General features: G+C 44.7%; 1 protein-coding gene across 1 annotated transcript in view; it reads right to left on the reverse strand.

Annotated features, from left to right (window-relative positions):
* The window catches only part of NTNG1 (netrin G1), a 527102-nt gene extending 523853 nt beyond the window's left edge, over window positions 1–3249 (reverse strand). Inside the window, exon 1 of the mRNA XM_073592992.1 lies at window positions 3179–3249. The gene's annotated coding sequence lies outside the window, so the exon portion shown is untranslated. The remainder of the gene's footprint in view (window positions 1–3178) is intronic.
* Between the last annotated feature and the right edge of the window lie 2751 nt (window positions 3250–6000).

Below are 6000 nucleotides of genomic sequence, written 5' to 3' on the forward strand. Positions count from 1 at the left end.
AAACAGACGCCTATCCTGGGGGAGGAAACCTGATTTCCCACCTGTAGCCCCTGCTATGGCGCTATCCAGCCTATTACCAAACAACGAGGGCCCCTCAAAGGGGATCCTACACCAGGCCTGCTTAGATGCTGGATCAGCAAGCCAGGGGCGCAACCATAGGGCCTGCCTAGCCGTGATCGAGGATAGCATAGTCCGGGCCAATAGGCGGATCGGGTCAATAGAAGCCTCCCCCAGGAAGGCCACTGCTAGCTTCAATTCCTAAACCGCCGAGCTTCTAGCCAGTTCTTCTGAAACGCACTTGAGTGCAGAGTCTACGTTCTCTGTCCAGGCTTCCATGGCCTTGGACATGGCCGCAAGGGCCAAAGCGGGTTTGCAAGCTGTGCCGGCTAACCCATAAATCCTCTTCAGGTCTTGGTCTATTCTTCTCTCAAGCCCATTCTTAAAGGATACCACATCTTCCAAGGGAAGAGTGACGTGCTTGGCCAGTCGCATCAGAGCTGCGTCTACGAGGGGAGCAATTTCCAGATGTTTCCTCTGCCTTGTAGGGGGTATAAACTGGAGGTTTTACCTGACATAGAGGTCTTATCTACCTTGCTCCATCCCTCGTCAATAATATCCTTTAATTCAAAAAGGAATGGAAAATTGGAACATTCCTTTCTCAGATGCCTAAAGAACTTCTTCTGCTTAGTTGGGGGAGTGGAGGCATCTTCCCACTTGAGGGCCTCCTTGACCGCTTTAGTTAGTGGGGAAACCAGGGTAAAGTTGAATCCTCAGACGAACTCATCTCCCTCCATCTTGCTGTCTGAGGAATTTTGGGAGGCATTATAAGGCTGGATTGGCTCTGCGTGTGGGTTGTATCCCACTCCTTTAGGGATTACTGCACCACACGCTTAACAAGAGACTCCATCTGTTGGTTTTCCGTCTCTTTTTCTCCAACCACCTGAGCATAACATGGGTCACACAGTGACTTGCCCTCCGGGACTCATGTCCCACATCCCCAGCAGGTTTTGCGATCAGAGCGGCTGTCGTGTTGGGTGCGGTGTCTGGAGGAGGAATGGGAACATCACCTCTGCTGGTGGGTCCTGGACGGACAGTCACGTCTGGACCGAGAAGCAGAATGTTGATGTTGATGTTGCGGCCTGGCAAGGTCTCTGTTGTCTGGTCCAAGATGATGATCTGACCTAGAGGGGCTGAACAGAGCAAAAGGGAGGGTAGGGAAAGACACAAGACATGCAGTTAGGACACCCGTCCAACCACTAACAATCCTGGCCCCTTCCCACTCACGTACCTTGAGCGTGAGGGCTGCCTGAATGAAGGTGGTGATTTGTCCATAGCAGCACAGAGGAAGTCCAAGCTTATTTACCCACAGCTTGTAGGAAGAAACCGGATGGTCCTGGGACAGGAGTAATGAGAGATTCATGGTAAACAGAAAACCAGGTTCTTGTCCCTTTAAGAGGCTCTGCCGACCTGCAAAGCATAGACCAGAGCTGGTTCTTACCTCTTCTAAGGTGCCCAGGGCTTGGGGAAGCTGCCACACCCTGCCCTCAGGGAATCCCACAGAGGCAGAGGCTGACAGGCTTTTTAAACCCCCTACCTGGGTGACATCATTGCCGTGTCTCCCACTAGCACCTGTGCCATGTAGGGTGATTGCGCATTCGCTGAGCCTTCCGCCGAGCCGCGCTTGTGCGAACCAAGCCTCAGAATCACCCGAGGCCTCGCTCATGCACAGAAGACCGCCGCGGCCTCGACCCGGGAGAAAGACGGCGCTCTGGAATGCAGAAGTGCTCCAGGCGCCATGAGGGGCCAGGAATAGCCAAGGGAAGGGAGGCAAAGAGGAAACACATAGAATACATAAGTATTGCCATGGAGAATAAAAATGCAGAATCCCGACCTTGCCAGCCGTGTTTGCACATCTCCTCCTGGTCATACGCAGGCTGCCCCCCACCACTTGGGGCACACATGCCTGAAGCCACACACCTGCCCATGGCTGGGCCCTGGGCTCTCCACCCCGCTCTGTTGGTATGCCAAACATCGGCCCGCTCAGGGCTCATTCGACTAATTTGGACATGAGGAAACGTAAATGCACATCTTATAGTTTCAAGAGGAGGAAAAAAGGAACGCAGTCCCTAGTGATGAGCTCAAATTTATGGGAAAGGGGTCCTATAGCATTGGAGAGGAGGCGGGGTTAACCCACACGTAGGTTGCCATGGAGTTTGTCAGGAAAGGATAAGTGCACTTTGTTCTAAAATACTTTTATCCTTTTACGGGCATGTTAGCTGGGGGAAAAAACCCTGTGTTGCAACTTTTCTCTAAGCACATTCTTATTTTGCTTAACAGTTATTCCAGCACTGCTTACATACCCTATCCATGCAATTCAGCTAGGTCCTGTACTGTGTACTTACAGTTCATCTACCCTTACTCCATGTACCAAGTGTCAAAATCAAGTAGACTAAGGTGACAAAATACCAAATTCTTCTCATTTTCAGCGCTAGGACTGAGTTGACAAGCTGGATCTTTTTGCCTTCCTCCTTCCCAGCCTTGATGAGCTACTGTATGATACTAGTTGACTGGGGTAGAAAAGGGGTAAACCTGTACAATTGCACTGGGGGGGGCAGGTAATATAAATCCACCCCTGCTTGGAGCATACTATACCTACTAGCATTGTGTCCCATTTTCCGTAGCCTAATATCACTCAGCATATTATATCAGCACCAATTAGATCATAATATTCACTTCCCCAGGATAATATTCCAGTCACTTATTGCAATTTTTTACACCCTTAGCTTACTATTCCTGCCATCTGCAGCATAATATCCCCTCCTAGAATTATAATCCACCACTGGCAGCATAAGACCCCTTACCAGCATAAAAACCCTACCATTCATAGGATATCATATCTCATTTCCACCACAGCATAATACACTAACTAGCATGATATCCACCCACCATCATATTATTGCTGTCACTTGCGGCATACTTTTCCCCAAGCATATTAACCCCATCATCATGATAAACAACCCTTTCCCCTGCCTTCCTAAAAATGACCTCTTCAAGCAACTTAATGACGACACCCCCTTTATAATAGCCCTATTCAGCATAATTATAGCATACAAGTAGAAAATATCCAAAACACAATCTTTAGCAGTGTCATAATATTGTATAAGACACAGCAGCAAACCTTGTATGTCCAGCTGCTTCTGGTGCTGGTCCAAGTGCGCTGGTATGTCTTTCCACAATCTTGTTCTGTGCTGGAGGAAGGCATATGAAAGGACTTGTGGAAGCAGGCTAAGGTAGCAGCAACAGCACCTCCTACACCACTGCAATTTCTACCATTTAACCAGCAGTAAGACACAGACAGTACAGAATGTACAGAATAACTGCACATTGAATTTTCATTCCACTTAAAAGTAGTATTTTACTCAGAGGTAAGAGCTGATGGACTGACTTATTTGGTGTTTTCTCATATGTCTTGAATGCTTCAGTATGACACTCTTATTGCTCCCGCACATGAGCAATTTAGCTCATACTGCATAAAACACTGCATTTTAGGGTGCAAGAGAGCAGCATACAGCCAATTCCAGCAGTCTGTTAAAATCAAATACAAATGCCTGATAGCTGTAGGTGGCTAGATGCTGTTCCGAATGGTACTTGCCATATGTGTTCAGAATTTGAGCCTACTCACAGTATACCGTGTGCACATTTGCTACAGTCCTTGCATCCATAATTACTCTATTGTGAGTGAGAGTCTCATATCTCACAGATGAACATAAACCTAAAGGATTATTAAAAAAAAACAAAAAAAAAACAAAAAAAACAGAGAATATAGACAGAGAGCTTTCCTGCCTTAAAGATTGACTTCATTAACCACTTGTCCTCTGGAAGGTTTTACCAGGCCATTTTTTTGCTTTTCAGTACTGTGTTACTTTAACTGGCAATTGCAACACTGTACGCAAATTAAATTTATATCATTTTTTCACACACAAGAAAGCTTTCTTTTGGTGGTATTTGATCATCACTTGTTTTTTTATTTTTTTTTGCTATATAAATGAAAAAAGTGAAACTTTAAAAAAAAAAACTTTAAAAAAAAACAGATATTTTCTGCTTTATGTTATAAAGCATATCCAATAAAATCTAATTTCTTCATAAATTTAGGCCAAAATTTACTGTATTCTGCTACATGTCTTTAGTAAAAAAAATCCCAGCAAGTGTATATTAATTGGTTTATGTGAAAGTTATGGCATCTACAAACTATGGTATATATACACAGTATATTTGAAAATTGATCAAACGATTGCCTATCTCATTCTTGAGGCCCTAAAATGTCAGGACAGTACAAATACTCACAACATGACCACTTTTTTGGAAAGTAGACAGTCTGAGGTATTTAGTAACAGGCATGGTGAGTTTTTTTAAAGTTGTAATTTTTTGTCACAATTTTTTGGAAAATTAAGAAATGTAATCAAAATTTTTTTTTTCACATTTTTTTTTTTTTACATACTGTCACCAGTGCAGTACAGCATCATCATATGACTGGGGTGGCGGTAACCAGGGACACTGACTGGTGACAGTATGTAAGAAAAAAAAAATATGCGCCAATGCACATTTCCCAGATGACAAATAGCTACGTCGCCTGGCCTGTAGCTGCTACAGTTGGCAAGTGGCAAGTGGTTAAAACAGCTGAAAACTATATAATATATCTGATCGCGAAGCCTGGGAGCGGTGCGACCGGCGGAGACAGCTGCACAGAACAGAGAGAGGAACTGATGTTGTTCCTCCCTCTCTCTCTTATACTATATAAAACCCTGCTGCCTTTTATAATAATTATGCAAATATGAATTAAACATTTGAGTCCTGGGTCCTGTTTTAAAATGGCTCAGGCACAATAGCTATTTGTCTCAGCACCACTAGGTTTTAGTTGCTCCTGCAGGCACTACCGCTGGTAATGCCAGCTGTAAGAAACTCCTGGGACCCAGTGCTAAGCCCAGGAGCTGAAATGATCTTAGTCTTCTAATCATTCTCTCCATAGGAGTGCATTATAAGGGAGCATATTAACACAGCACCACTGCTTTTGCATCAGGAGTGTAGTGACGTTACAAGTTACATCATGGCACTTTCTCTGAGCACAGAAAACTGTTGCTGCAACTTTGTCCAGCCTTTTCCTGCAGTATTAGATCACTCCTACAGTAAAATGATTGCTGGCAGATCATTAATAGAAGTGACCTGTTGCTGCAGAGCTGCATCCGGGGGTGGTGGCGTTGGTGTGTGTGTGTGTGTGTGTGGGGGGGGGGGGGGGGGATCCAGATCAGGTCTCTATTGGCCAGATTCAAAGATAATCATCCCTAATTATTAAGGAAAACTTTTAGGGAAGCTTGTTATTCTTCTATCAAATTCAGGTGCCTCAGGTTTCATGCACCAGCTTATTGTGCCAAATTAAAATGAGCTGGTGCTTTGCTGTTGAAAAAAAGAATGGACCATAAGGCAAAGGAACAGAAGTGATCAGCTTTTAAAAACCAGAAGTCTGACTAAGAGGGGCTACATATCTGAAATGGCAGGTGGGAAGCAAAGTAAGGTCAAGTAGAAGAGGTTGTTATTGACAGGTTAGTTTGACATTGAGAAATAGGAGATACCTATACAGTGAAAATTCAAGAGACTGCAAATGGAACCCCACAGTGGACAACCGCCCACAGGGTTGAACATGCTTAAAGTGGAACTCAAGCTTCTCCAGCACTGCCTACATGTTGCACCCAAAAGCATAAATAACAGGCTCTAATGCCGCGTACACATGACCAGAAATTCCATCAGAAAAAACTTGGATGGTTTTTCTGACGGAATTCTGCTCCAGCTTGCCTTGCATACACACGGTCACACAAAAGTTCTCTGAAATTTCGACCGTCAATAACGCGGTGACACACAACACTACGACGAGCTGAGACAATGAAGTTGAATGCTTCCAAGCATGTGTTGATTTGTTTCCGAGCATGTGTGATTTTTTGCGTGTCC

The sequence above is a fragment of the Aquarana catesbeiana genome, linkage group LG07, assembly GCF_042186555.1.
Source record: "Aquarana catesbeiana isolate 2022-GZ linkage group LG07, ASM4218655v1, whole genome shotgun sequence".
In the NCBI taxonomy this organism is placed as follows: Eukaryota; Metazoa; Chordata; class Amphibia; order Anura; family Ranidae; genus Aquarana; species Aquarana catesbeiana.